The sequence below is a fragment of the Pieris rapae genome, chromosome 1 (genome assembly GCF_905147795.1).
Source record: "Pieris rapae chromosome 1, ilPieRapa1.1, whole genome shotgun sequence".
Classification (NCBI taxonomy): domain Eukaryota; kingdom Metazoa; phylum Arthropoda; class Insecta; order Lepidoptera; family Pieridae; genus Pieris; species Pieris rapae.
In genome coordinates this window covers 3133044-3147131 of record NC_059509.1, presented here as the reverse complement: position 1 = coordinate 3147131, position 14088 = coordinate 3133044, and the positions used below count along the sequence as shown (strand labels likewise).

Here is a 14088-nt window from a genome sequence, read left to right as displayed (position 1 = left end):
GTTATAGATGTTGGATGTGGTTTAATGGGAAACAACTGGTGATGAAAACTTTAATTTATGTTTCGCCGTGTTTTGATGTTTATTTTGATTATACATTGTCACCTTAGGCTTAAAAGTATGACAAGACATTTGTGGTAATCAGATCTTAATATAGAAAATTTAAATAACATAATTAAAATTTTCAGATATTAAGCAAAGTATGGATACAGTATATCCACACTTTGCTTTATCTTTAACATATATATGCATATGTGTACGTTGTAGTAGAACGGTGACCTGTTACTCCAAGCTGAACTGAGAATCCAGCATCAATCTTACCAACGACTGGCCGACACAATGGTCCCAAACGCTAAGGTTCTCCTGCGAAAGAAATATATATATATTTCTTTCGCAGGGTCGCTACAACGTTATACCTTAATGTCAATTATAAATCTTTATTTATTTCTTTTCTTTTTTTAATAAATTATTTAAAAAACCTTTAATTAATCAAAATAAGAATCTTTCTGTTTTCTATAATTTTAGCTTTTTTGTGTAAAAGAAAATAAAATTATCTATAGTAAAATATTTCAAACGAAACAAAAAACAATGAAAAGTGATTACTGGATAGAAAGAAAGATAGATACAGTGCTATTTGCTATTCTTGGCCGGTAAGAGCGTCGCTGTCATGGATTAGTATTGCCAATAAAAAAAATACCATTATTAGGGGAATAATTTGAATTCATGCAGATTAACTTAATAATTTATTGAAATGTCTTAATAAAACAATGTATACTAGAATCTAGATATACAATTCTAGGCTTAAATAAATGTGACACAAACATAGGAACAACTGATATGATAGGTTTTAATATAATATATTTTAAGATACCTAGCAATCAGAACCGTTCGATAATAAGAACTTTGCCATTGTAATTAATAATGCAAGGAAATAAATACTAACATTTTAGTTAGATTTTATTACGTTTGTAAAATTACTTATTTTACGCATCAAGAAACTCACAATGCCAGTTTGACGTTTCAAAATGGCGACGTTGGTGCCAATGTCAGCCCGGCACAGAGTGTGTAAAACATATTTTTTGTTCTCTAGTCTATAACAGTACAATTTTACATCAGTAGCGTGTCAATCAAACATACAAATAAAAGTCCGAATGTGTGAAGCTCAATATTTATTCTGACAGTATGACGCGTTGTGACTAATCGTCCCAAATATTCAAGATACTTGTCAAAACAAATGATCTGGCTCGGAATCTGAGTTACAAATGATACACAAAAGTAATAATCTTTTGTCCAAACCGATGTCTATGATTTATGTTACTACGTGCTATTAAAACTTTACCATTGTAAGTCACCACTTTTAAATAAACATATATATAGAGCTGTTATATTAGAAAAAACTTATTTATTTCACACAAAAATATACAATCTTTTCAATATTCTTAACAATTATCATTAAAAATCAGCATTACCTCGCTGAATTGCGATACATATTCGGAAAAACAGATTATCAATATCATATTTTTAGCCATTAATTTGTGTGACAATGTCTCTTTAGACTTAATCTAAAAAAAATAGAATATAGAAAAAAAATAACAAATATTTAATAATGCTTTACAGTTTCTATAAGAAATTTACAGATATTGTAAAATCTAGTTTAGAAACACTAAAGTTATGGCTAATTTGAACATTTTTCAAGTGATTACTTTATATGGAAGGTTAAACCGCTTCGTTACGTAACGCGTTACGGCGTTAGTCTGTCTTGCTTCCTCCTTCCTTACTCTGATCCTGCTAGCCGTATTTCGGACAGACGCTTTCCTTTATTTCTACTGAGCATTTAGTATGTGTTAGATATTTATCTACTGCTGATAGTATGACAGCATGTAACCAATCAATGTTTTTCAAAGTGATTATAAAAAAATATGATAAGTAAAGCTGAAGATGATCCTTGCAACATTACAGTATTGAATACTTCATCTTAAATTAGTATAAATTAGCACTAATGTGGGACGTGCAGAGTTGCACACATTTTTATCGGTTTAACTGCTCTATGTGGATCCTAGATCTCATTGCGCAAGATTCAGTAGCACATCGTGTATTGGTCGACACATGGTAATATTACTATGCTACACGACTTACATCTTTATTAGCTGAGCATCGTTTAAAAAACATATAAGTACATTGCTGGATTGGAACGACTCTGTGGGAATAATAATACAGAGGAACACCGATGTATGTACAGACACTGATTGTTATCAAGTAATTATAGGTAGGTTGCTGCACAATGGGCCCTTTCATTTAAACTACGCACTATATTGGTTATTTCGTCATTTAGTTTAATGTCTTTATAAGACTTCGTTTACACTGGCTCAAAGGTTTTATGGTTAGGTCAAAGATTATACTCGTATGAGGTCAGCTATATCACATTTGTGATCAGCTCTTTATGTATTTATTACTTTAATTGTTTAGTATATATTTAGATTTTATGCATTTATATACAAGTAAAGAATTTAAATATAGTGTACTTACTACTAATAAAAAATAGGAATAAAAAAAAATCATTACTTAGCGTTATTGAGATAGAATCACTTTTCGACAGGCATGACCCCACCCACTAACGCCGAATTTAAATGAAAGTGGTCACGTGACAAAACGTAAGTTAATGTCATCCCCATACAAATTGGTTGTGCTGTGGGGCACGCCTGTCGAAAATGATTTCTTCTCAAGCCCTTTGATTTTTACTTAGGGAAAACTACAATAACGACAATGTCTCCCATTGCTCTGAATTATCAAAAGGCGAAATATTCCCGCAACAAACGCCTAACTTCAAATTCATGATATATTTTAAGTAAATGATCAGAATTCTGTCACTATCTATCTATTGTTACACACGAACATATTCCAGTAACAGACATAACTAGAAATTGTAATGATATTGTTTATGTACCTAAAACTTAACAAAACTGTCATCAGGCCTGTGTTTAACTGATATGCGATGTCAAAAATGTGATATATCAAGTTTGAGTTCTCCATGATTCGGTTTCCAATGAGCTCAAAACTAAACAGATTATATAGCTTTATTTATGCCTTTTTCCCGAAAGGAAGAAAGCTTCATCCTTTTATGCCCATTCACTATACATGCTCGTCGCTTATGGGAACTTTTGACTTGTTCCTTCTCTATCGCGGATTTCGTCCAGGCATGTACATCAATCCCCGACATCACCATCCACGGTTGTTTTTAATCCTTCTTGTAAACGCTTCTAATTAACTGCTCAATATGCCTAATTTAGTATATAAAGCTGATATTGTGGTCGCAAAGGTTTCCCTATAATACAATTATCTAAATTAGGTTTTAAAACCCCAACCTTATCTGTTCAAATAGAATTATAAAAAACACTTATGTGAACTCGGGTTTAGGTAATGTCGTAATAAGATTATGGCTTTAATTTGGAACACATAATATGAGTTAAGATTCTGTTAAACGATTTAATGCTTAACTAGTTACTAGTTATATTCACATACTATACTAGGAAAAATGGCTTAAATCCAAAGACAATTTACAATAATATCGCTTTATTTACATCACAAACAGGAGAAAATAAAATAAAATATGTAAATTGTTGTATTAACTGCTAAAAGCAGTTTTCATATCCAGACGTAAATTTATAAATACATATAATAGAAGTCAATAAAAACATACAACTTATATTTAGACTATTATTATTAGTTAACCTAACGTTGAACAACATAAATGTTGATATAGTATTGATAACATACATGGTTACATTTATAGAAACCGCAGCGGTTCTCTAATGTAACATATTCTGATTTTATTATAGTAATCTGTAATAAAATCAAAAATGTCAATAATTAAAAGAAAGACTTGTAATAAAATTACAGCGGTAGAAATAACATGTGTTTGTTATTTATTTTTTTAGAGGAATATTGCAACGTTTGCACAACATTGATATTTGATTGATTGATACCTGGTATGCCCCTACCTCTTTCAAGTACCTTTTAAATTCATTGTCGTAATTGTGTTGTCTTTTGTCTATGTACTAAAAATTTCTGTTTTCAAATTTTCTAGCCTATTAAAGTTAACTTTTTAGCAGTGTCGGCTTAGCGGCTTCAGCGTGCAACTCTCATACCAGAGGTCGTAGGATCGATCCCCGGCTGTGCACCAATGGACTTTCTTTCGTCATAAAAGTCATTCTCGTCATTTATAAAAGTCGACGACGTGTGTCAGGCATTGGAGGCTGATCACCTACTCTATTAGATTTAAAAATGATCATGAAACAGATTCGGAAATCTGAGGCCAAGACCTAAAGAGGTTGTAGCGCCACTAATTTTTTTTAGCTGTTACACTTTCATTCGATTCGATTCCACAACAAATTGCTTAGTAGAACAATCAATGCTCCCTGGTACATTCGCGATGACGATCGGCTATCGGCTATCGGCTATCGGCTCCTTAATGTAGAACGTTTCCACTATTAAAAAAATAGTGAATTCGATTAACGGAAGCTCCATCAACACGTGAACATCGAGGTTATTCAACTTATGGACACCACGGGCCTTTTGAGTAGATTGAATGGGACAAACCCATTGAAATTAGTGAATTAGTGTGAGTGCTCCGATATTCTTAAGTGCTAAACAGTAGTATATGGATAGAATTACTACGCCCGAACTGTGTGTGTGAAGTGTCTTCTCCTTAATAGAGACTGTAAGAAGTGTTTCGGCACTTTATTAAATATCCATTTTAGTAAGTAAGTTTAAATAACTTATAATAAGTTAGGCGAAATCGTAATGTTACATTGTGTCTTTGTGGCAAGTTATTACAATTTTTTTATATATCTTGTATTTGTGATGTTTCTTTATTAATACATAACCTACCTAATAAACCTAGGTATATCCAATTAAAAGCGTACATAAGCGATTTTAGATCATAAATGTTATATCACTTTTCTTATTCTCTACTTAGCTTTAACTTGATTAATAAATTATCAATTTCTTATATATACTAGATTAGTATTTATTTAAAACTTTAGATTAAACATTTGGTTTCATACATAGCAAATGATCCACAAATGTATCCCGCAAATAATCAATAACTATATTTTACTGTAATTACCGTAATTTGAGCATTTCGCACCCGGAACTTGTAGCCACCGCAATGCTATTAATTTAGCCTAACAGATGGATATCTATCACTAACACTTGTTGTAGCATCGAATCGCCTTTCAATTTGCTTTATATAGACTAAAGAAAACGTTTTAAAGGTGTGTATATAACCGACCACATGAAGCCCAATGAGTTCTGAATTCGATCTGTAATCTTTTTTAATGCTAACTACCTCTGTGGACCGATCTGTATGATGATCCAATGACGGGTGTCAAATGATGACCTACGTGTCAAATCATAAGAAATATCATGCGCTCCCGGTATATTTCCACGGCCCGCTTTGCAAGACATATTTTGCGCACTATTGAACTGTTCCTATCGACTCCCGAGTCCCGTTGGGGGTATTCCATGAACAATACAAATTTCAAACTAACAAACAAACTAACAACAAACTCCTCCATCGAAGGCCAGAAATGCTCTTACTAAAATTGGAGTGGGATGATTGCCTTTTTCGAGCGTCCCGATGATTCGATGCCCACTATCCAATAAAAAAATCAGCTAAGAACTGCCACAGATTATAGAATCAAAACCTTTCACTGAAAAGTATTATACGGTAGTTCTATAACCTCTGGGAAGGTGATTAAATAGGTTAATTGCCAAAGCGTAGCTATTTTTATACAGCAGGTGCTAGATGCTGGGAGTCAAAGTCTTTCGACAGATACAGCCAAACCTTTAAATGGTTTGAATAAATTTAAAATAATATTATTTTGCGTTAGTATGTTAAAATGAAAAATCATATTTATTATTAGATATTATATGATTGTAAATAATAAAGAATCCCGTCCCAACTCAATTTTAATCTTTTGAATTATTTCTCTGATTGTTCAGTAATTGTGAGCCATTTCTCCGTTAGTTACAAATTCTTATTTTTTTATTTAGAACACCCTTGTAACTATATACTGACTGATGCAGTTACTAGAGATGTAATATAATATATGAAAGAGTATAAGGGATCGAAGTTATTTAAATGAAACTCTTAAGATTTTACTCTTGATCTTAAAGGAAATAATAATTTTCTGAAATGGATTTACCCCGTGCACTATCGGGAGATTGCGACACTTTTGCTTCTCATCTCTATGTGAAGGTATTTTACAAGAAGCTTTATTATAGGACACATTCAATACCGACGCGAAGTCAGAGCGATAATTTAGATTTATAAAAGAAAATCTAAAAACTTTCAAGTAGCGAGTCTGAGTGTCCTTCGCTACGCCAGAAAGTTTATATCCACTCATAACTCCTAACTCAATGTTTTAGCTTCCAATATTTCATATTTTCAATTAAATAACTTTATATTTTTTTACTTAACAAAACTTTAAGTGGTTATGCATGTAGCTCTCAATAAATAAATAAATCAATGGCCCTAATCTGATGCCAAGACCTAAAAAGGTTGTAGCGCCACTGATTTCTTTTATTTTTTTAATCGTACTAGTTACAAATGCTATTTTGTTTATATCTATCAGACATACATACTACAATATAAAACACTTTTTAGATCTTCTTTGTTGTAATTTAATGTCGCTATTTTGTTTAAGACAAATAAGTAAAGCTATAATAGGCCGTATTTATTTATTTTAAAACACAGCTCAATAAGAAAGAAAGAGTTACTAGATAAAGCTTCATATTTAGAACATTATAAAACATGGTAAAAATATTATTTTCTAAAGCAAACAAAACTTAAATTACAAATATATAGCGTAGATATTTACGATTTCGTTGACGGAAAATTCCTAATCATCAATTGTAATTTTGCGTAATTAAATATATAACAAGTAACCAAGGACTTACTAAGTAACTTTAGGCTCGAGTGATGTCTTTAGATGCCTCACCAGTAATTATGAGTTAGAAACATCATAACAATTACGCACGGAACCCACATTGACAAGAGATAATGGCCTTTCCGTGTTATTACACATCCGAACGGCTAATTATTTCTTTGCAGACACCAGCTCGTGTCGTTTACCCAATCTAAGATGTATATTAAGCCTTAATAGCAGTACAGTAAGAGTGATATCGGCGTATTTGGAGGCGTAAAAATAATTATATCCGAGAAAGTTGCAAGAAAGGTAATTAGAACAATGCTGTTCGGGACATCAATGATATATTATGGGAAACTTTTCGACATATTACGGATAAGGGAAGAAATGTAAAAGTTTCTGGCGAAACACCGAAGACTAAAACAAAAACTGTGTTGTCATAATGCACCATTAATCATTATTTTTTTAATGAAGTGGCAATGGTCGGGGCATAGCATGATGCACAGATAAAATATCTTTAAAGACAACTATATGGAAAGGACCAAGGGGAAGAGGGAAAAGAAAGCGGTAGAAAAAGGAGGTTTGACGTTTTGGAAGCGTTAGCAGGATGCGAATGGAGATAGAAAACCACGAATAGACATATTTGGAAAAATCTGGGGAGGCGGATTATTGGTATCCACTGAAGTAAGTTAGGATATCGAGTTACAAGAAAAAAAATGTAACATGTATATACAAATATACATGTTAAACTGTATGTATGTATGTGGACTCTGTTTCCGCACTTAGACGCTCAATAGGTCCGTTGTGCGTCGAAGTGTGGAAACAGAAACCACAGATTCGTTGACGATCTAGAAATATCGAAGTATTGTGAAAACCAAAGACTATATTCATCATTGAAAATCCAACGTTTAAATAAAACTATCCTTAACTATGTACAACTACATAACATTCGTTTATTTTAACAGCTTCAATTCTTTAATAGTGATTCCAACGCGACCCTAAGGACGAGGGTAAGGGGTTAAAGGAGAGGGGCGCTCCCTCCTACCTTGGAGGGAGCGTCGTTAAAGTAATTACAATACAGGTGGTGCAACGACAGTGTTCCTAAACTTGCGTCGCACTTACTTTGAATCGCTTAGAATTCACGGCGCAATCTATAGACTGTAGCGTGTATAACCTTTAGTTCTACTTCGATAAGACTTTAACGGCTGTAAATATATATTAAAACATCATATTTCCTGATTGAAAAAAAACTAAAATGGCCTAGTGGAAGAAAAAAAAAGGACTCCCATAAAAGTCTGGGAAGATGAAATAAAAGAGATGATGAGAAAGATTGAAATATCGTAGCAAAGGTAAGCAGACAAATAGAGGAATTTGGAGGAGGCCTTCACTCCGTCGGAGGTCGTGTACTCATATTAAATATAATAAAACTTATTCTAATCTCTATAATAGAACTCGAATATAGGTATTTTTTATTCATTAAATAACATAGCCTACAGTTAACTCAGTCAAGATACTACTCATTATTTATTTCTGCGTTCGAATCACAGCATGCAAGGCACACTAATCTTTATCGCATACATTATAAAGATCAAATTCCAATCACAACGGCAACACGAGAGTGTTATACTTCAACATAAGTAATTGTGACAATTACCTACTGTCACTAATGTCACAGTATTTACATATTTTAATTATGAATTATCTTAACTCAACACTCTTTGACTTGATTGAAAAGTTTTCAGTTCAATTAAAGTTGATGAATAGGAATAGTATAAAATAAACGTAAATACAAAAAATGATAATAATAAAAAAACACTAGATTTTTTTGTAATTTTGTTTCTTACGATTTAACGTTTGGTGAACTGTTTCTCACTTACACCATAAAGTTACAAAGCTAATATGAAAATTGTTGAACTAATAACACGGGCGAAGCACGAATGCAAGGTTTTTAATTGCTTTTAATATTCTTCAAAACATATTTATTGTGATGGCAACTAGATTCGCTTCTATGAAATTTAAAGGCCCTTCGCTAATATGAATACGAATAATTAAAAAATATTATTAGTGCTCTTCGTGGAATAGCGTTTCACCGTTCCAAACCATGACATGATAATCCAAACTAGAGTGATAGATAAAATTCCTTCTCTATAATTCCAAATTAAAACTCGCTTATAAATCTAGTTTATAAGAACTAATATCAAGAATAATAATCTATTATCAAGATCGTAGTTCTTGATAATAGATGTATATAGTGAAGACATATTAAAGTGGTTTTTGAATTTTATCAGGGAGTGTTCTCTGAATATATCTGAAGTCATATCAAGGTCAATACGACAATTTAATTTCTAGTTTGTAAAAATATAAAATGTGAAATATATTATTAAATTTCAGCGTGTTTAATAACGACTCCGTGGCGCAACGGTAGCGCGTCTGACTCCAGATCAGAAGGTTGCGTGTTCAAATCACGTCGGGGTCAAGTTTCTATTTTAATCATTTTGCTATTTTTTACTCTCACTGTGCAATAAAAAGACCCGAATATAATCACCCGCACATCACTCAAGATTTAAGATTAAGTTTTTGCTACATTTTGAAGCTTACGTGTTACAGGAAATGTGAACTTCTTATAGACTTTATCCTAAAAGTCTGATTTAACCAGCAAGTTTATTGTTGAAAACTTAGTTAAAATTAAATACTTATTATAAATTACCTAACTGATAGTTTGAAAAGTCAGTTACTTACAAATTACAAAATGTCCTATTTCTGAACGTTCCTAAATGTATCTATTTGTAAACTCTATAGGTTACTAATGTCTTCCACATTTTTATTTAATGTGAGATTGATAAGGTTAATTCGTTTAAACAGATATAACTATATTATTTCCGTGATTATATTTTGTCTAAAAAGGTGATAAATTCAATCAATCCCTTATTATTTAATTATAAGATAATCTTTTTTAGCTTTGAGTAACATAGTAAGGTTTGAAATGACCGAATAAATTTATCTGCGACATGGACATACTAAGCAGCAATAGCAGTCCCCGGGCGAAAGAGCGATTGCTTCATCCATCACACATTGAAGGCTTCGATACTGGTCGACGTATTTTAGGGACGACATTGTGTGTACCTTCTACCTATTTACAAACAACGCGAAAGATTTTTCCCTACAACTATTTTCAGTACTAAAGAATACCCTACTACTACTAATAATAATAAAAAAAATAATGAAGAGCTACGAACCCTGACACACGTATTGTTTTCACTTATAACTAAATATTAGACTAACCGAATTCATTATAATGTGTATATTATAATGAATTCGGTTTGTTCGAAACGGAACACCGCTGGTTACGAATGTGGTTAAGGCCTTAAAAATGATGTATAAAACAGATGGAGTAATCTGTGATTATTATATAAATTCGTAGTATTTCGGCATTTCGAACATTTTCCTAATAAACCACGCATCAATGTTCACTAGCACTAAGTCCAGTTTAAAATTATCACCACTCAATTAATTATATTATACATATTAATTAGTTATATGTGAAAACTCCAAACTTAACAATTCAGCATTCACGACGATTCCGCCAAAAGAAATCATTGACATTTGCTTCCTTTGATCTTTTACGCCCATGGCGCAGGCTATGGTCTTTCGACTATACCGCCTAGTTTTTCGTAGATTTTCCGTAATTATATATTAGGTTCATTAAAGTCTTTCGTAAATTACAAATCTATGTATTCCTGTAATACGACTCGAGAAAAAGATGAAACGATGAGAGAAGAGGATGCGAACTATAGAAAAGTTCGCCAAGAAGGTTTTATTGAGAGAGTTCTATACAAAATCCAGTTGGATAGAAAAGTATGTACATGTTATTTGTTGAGTGAACACCGGATACAGCTTAAGAAATTAACTGAGCACGGCTCAAGTCCTCGTTATAACTTCGCCTTATCGCGACTTTCGAGTTTTATCTTGTTTCCTACTTTGAAACTCAGTTTTATTTCATATTAATATTAGGTTCAAATATTTATATGATTGCTTTTGTAAGGTAATAAAAAAATCAACTGCCAATTTCTTCTTTATTAATGAATAAACAATATTTATCTTAACCTATATAACAACAATAAAAATAATGAAAAGGAAATAAACACAAACTAAAGAAAAATTTATTAAATTTTTATGATTAGGTTTTAAGTTAGAAAACTCTTATGCATGACTTAGACAGTAAAAAAAATTGGGTATACATTATATTTTATAAAATATATATGTCAAAATAGTTAGAATAACAGCTCCTTCTCTATCTTCCTTTAAATCTCTACTGAACAAAAATTCTCTGTCCACATCGTATCCCTAACTATTTTAATGATTCAATTGCACTTTTTTACTGTCCTTTTTTTCAATGTTCCCCGGACCATTGCTTACGTATGTTTTAATTTAAATGCATTGTTTTGTTCTATAGTTTAGTCTAAATACCTATAAGTCATACATAATAATTAATCAATTAAATAAAAAAATAATAAATAATAATTAATTATTTTTTATAATAATAATTTATATTCATGTTGCATGGAAGAGATCGTTCGAAAGCGGTAAGACCGCCAGTTACCTTCCTTTTCATTAGTGCAATAATATAATATAATTAAATGAAAAGGAAGGAAATACAATCTTCATATTAACTTGAAATATACAATTCCCCTCCCTCCCCACATTGCTTAAAAAATGTCTTAGAACACTAGACATTAAATCTCATTGTATTCCTATTTTAATACATACGCTTCAGTTACACACAAGCATTTTCTCTGTCATGCTATTTCTTACATTTTAATTTAATTTTTATATTTGTATTTTACTGAAAAAATAATTATAATGTGTTAGCACGCGATACGTCAACTTAAACCAAAACTATAATAATACTAGACTATAATAAGACTACGATAATGTAAATACTCAAATAGGACTATTAATCTAAACGCAAGAATCACGTGTTGGGCACAAAGAATGAGTGTTGGCCTGAGGAAGAAATCTCCTGAAATGCCAGTTTGAAAACAAAATTGGCGAAATTATGTAAACATGATGTAAGTTACTAAGAGTAATTTGCAGCTGAAAATGGATCGTGTGACTCATGATGATGCGTCACCGCACTAAGCGGACCACAGCAGGGCTACCTATCTTTGTAAATAGTTAAGGTGATGTGTTTGGTTTAATTACTATTTATTTATTTATTAGTTTTAACATTAGTAAAATTATAACTAATAAATAAAAATTTTACTTGGATAACGAGGCAGAATATGAGATTCCCGTATCACATCGACGTCAATCTTACCACAGTTGAGCGTTTTTAAAGCAGTTATTGTATTGTATGGAACCAGCTGCCCACTGAAGTATTTTAAAAGGCAAGGTAAGGCTGAAAACTCATGAGGCATCAGGCATACAGGGTCCATGGTCGGTTTCATTTAACAATTTTTTTAACAATTTTTCAGTTATTGTAAAAAAATACTACGACCTAAATATAACAGCCCGAGCCGAGCTGTAAAGGCCCTTAAGGCCAACAGCGAGATTTAATTCAAAAAACGAAATCTAAAAATGTGCACTTCTGGGATGTGCCTATTTAGTTAAGTTAAAAAAGTGTAGCACTTTCCTTTTCTTTCAAATTTAACATCTAAAAATTGTCATATTCTTTTCTTATCATATTATATAGAACAACCTTCTACCGCATGGGGACGGAAAGTGAATTCAATAGCCTCGTAGACCTTAAAGAATTCGCTAAGAAAGGAAAAGATATGAGATGGGAATTAAAGGATTCGGAAATTTACTAAAATTTTTACTTCTTTTGGCGCGTTAGGGAAAAAAATGAAAGTAATTTTTTACGATGTGCGCGGACACCGTATCAAAAACTGACACCCTGAAGTTAGCTTTAGTCAATGTTTTAGTTTTTTTGTGATTATTAAAAAAACTGTATTTAACTCGAAAATGCGTTATAATAAAACTTTCAATTATTATTTTTTTGTTGTTAGTGTAGTTTTTTCGACAACATAGAAACAATTTCTTAAAATATTTGTATCTTCTTAGGTCAACGAAGTATTCTAACACGTATACATCAGTACAGACATGTTTTTTAACGATAAAAATATTCTCCGCAACCCTAGTCTCACGCACTATCGCTCGTCATCTACGTTTCTCAAATCGAATAGTTTACATCTTCGTCACCTCAATGTACTGACATAAAACACAACCCGACTTCGATTTGTATGCGTCAAAATGAACGCTTCCATAATAATTCAATGCATTTAGATTGTTTTGTTAGGTTATCCAGTGCCGGATTTACAAATTGTACTTCTATATATCGTCCTTGTCTCTATAACAGTCATGTCCTAGATTTTTTTCAATTTTTAATTAAAATTGTACGTAATATAATTATATTGGGTTTATAGGGCTGACATGTATGGGTTGGTAGAGGAGCGGAAAGCTGTTTTACTCTATGAAAGTTTGTTACTCAAAATGTAAAGAGCGGAAAGTCTAGCAAAATTTGTTGCAGACTTCTATGTGTGTGTCTGAACATCAGAAGACCGTAATGCAGAAATCTTTTTTAATTTTTAGGAGTTAACAAAAAAATTCGTTTCCCAAATTTGCCGCCCCTAAAATCGGCCGCCCTAGGCTCAAGCCTACTCAGCCTGCTGGTAATTCCGCCTCTCAGGTTACTAAATATACTCCTAATATGACCGCAGTGTGTAGTCGCATGTAGCCCTAAATTTTACATGGGCCGACATTGTTGTTGGAATAATATTATTTAACGTCTCTCGTTACGTAGGGATATATTAGAGATTATTATAATAATATAATATTAAATTTTATATGTGAATCACTAATGTTTATGCTGCGTGTTGTGCACTAAGTGCGAGAATCAATTTCGCTATGCCTACATTACTTTTTTTCTAATGAATCATAATTTCATTACATAATCATGTAATGATGGTGTCATGATTGCAGTATATTTGGCGATTCAAGGGAGTGACGGACAGTACGACTAGCTGTACCGTAGGAGAGTATTCAGAAGAGATTGGATTAATAATACGAGCCGTATTAGCTTAAAATTTAAGCTGGAAGTCCTCGCCACGGTCCGCTTTACATGACATTTTCTTTTGCGAACTAGCGAAGTATGGAATCGAAT

General features: G+C 32.2%; 1 non-coding gene across 1 annotated transcript; it reads left to right on the top strand.

Annotated features, from left to right (window-relative positions):
• The first annotated feature begins 9330 nt into the window (after positions 1-9330).
• Positions 9331-9402, top strand: Trnaw-cca. The gene has a single exon. It is a non-coding gene; the product is annotated as a tRNA-Trp (tRNA).
• The last annotated feature ends 4686 nt before the right edge of the window (positions 9403-14088 follow it).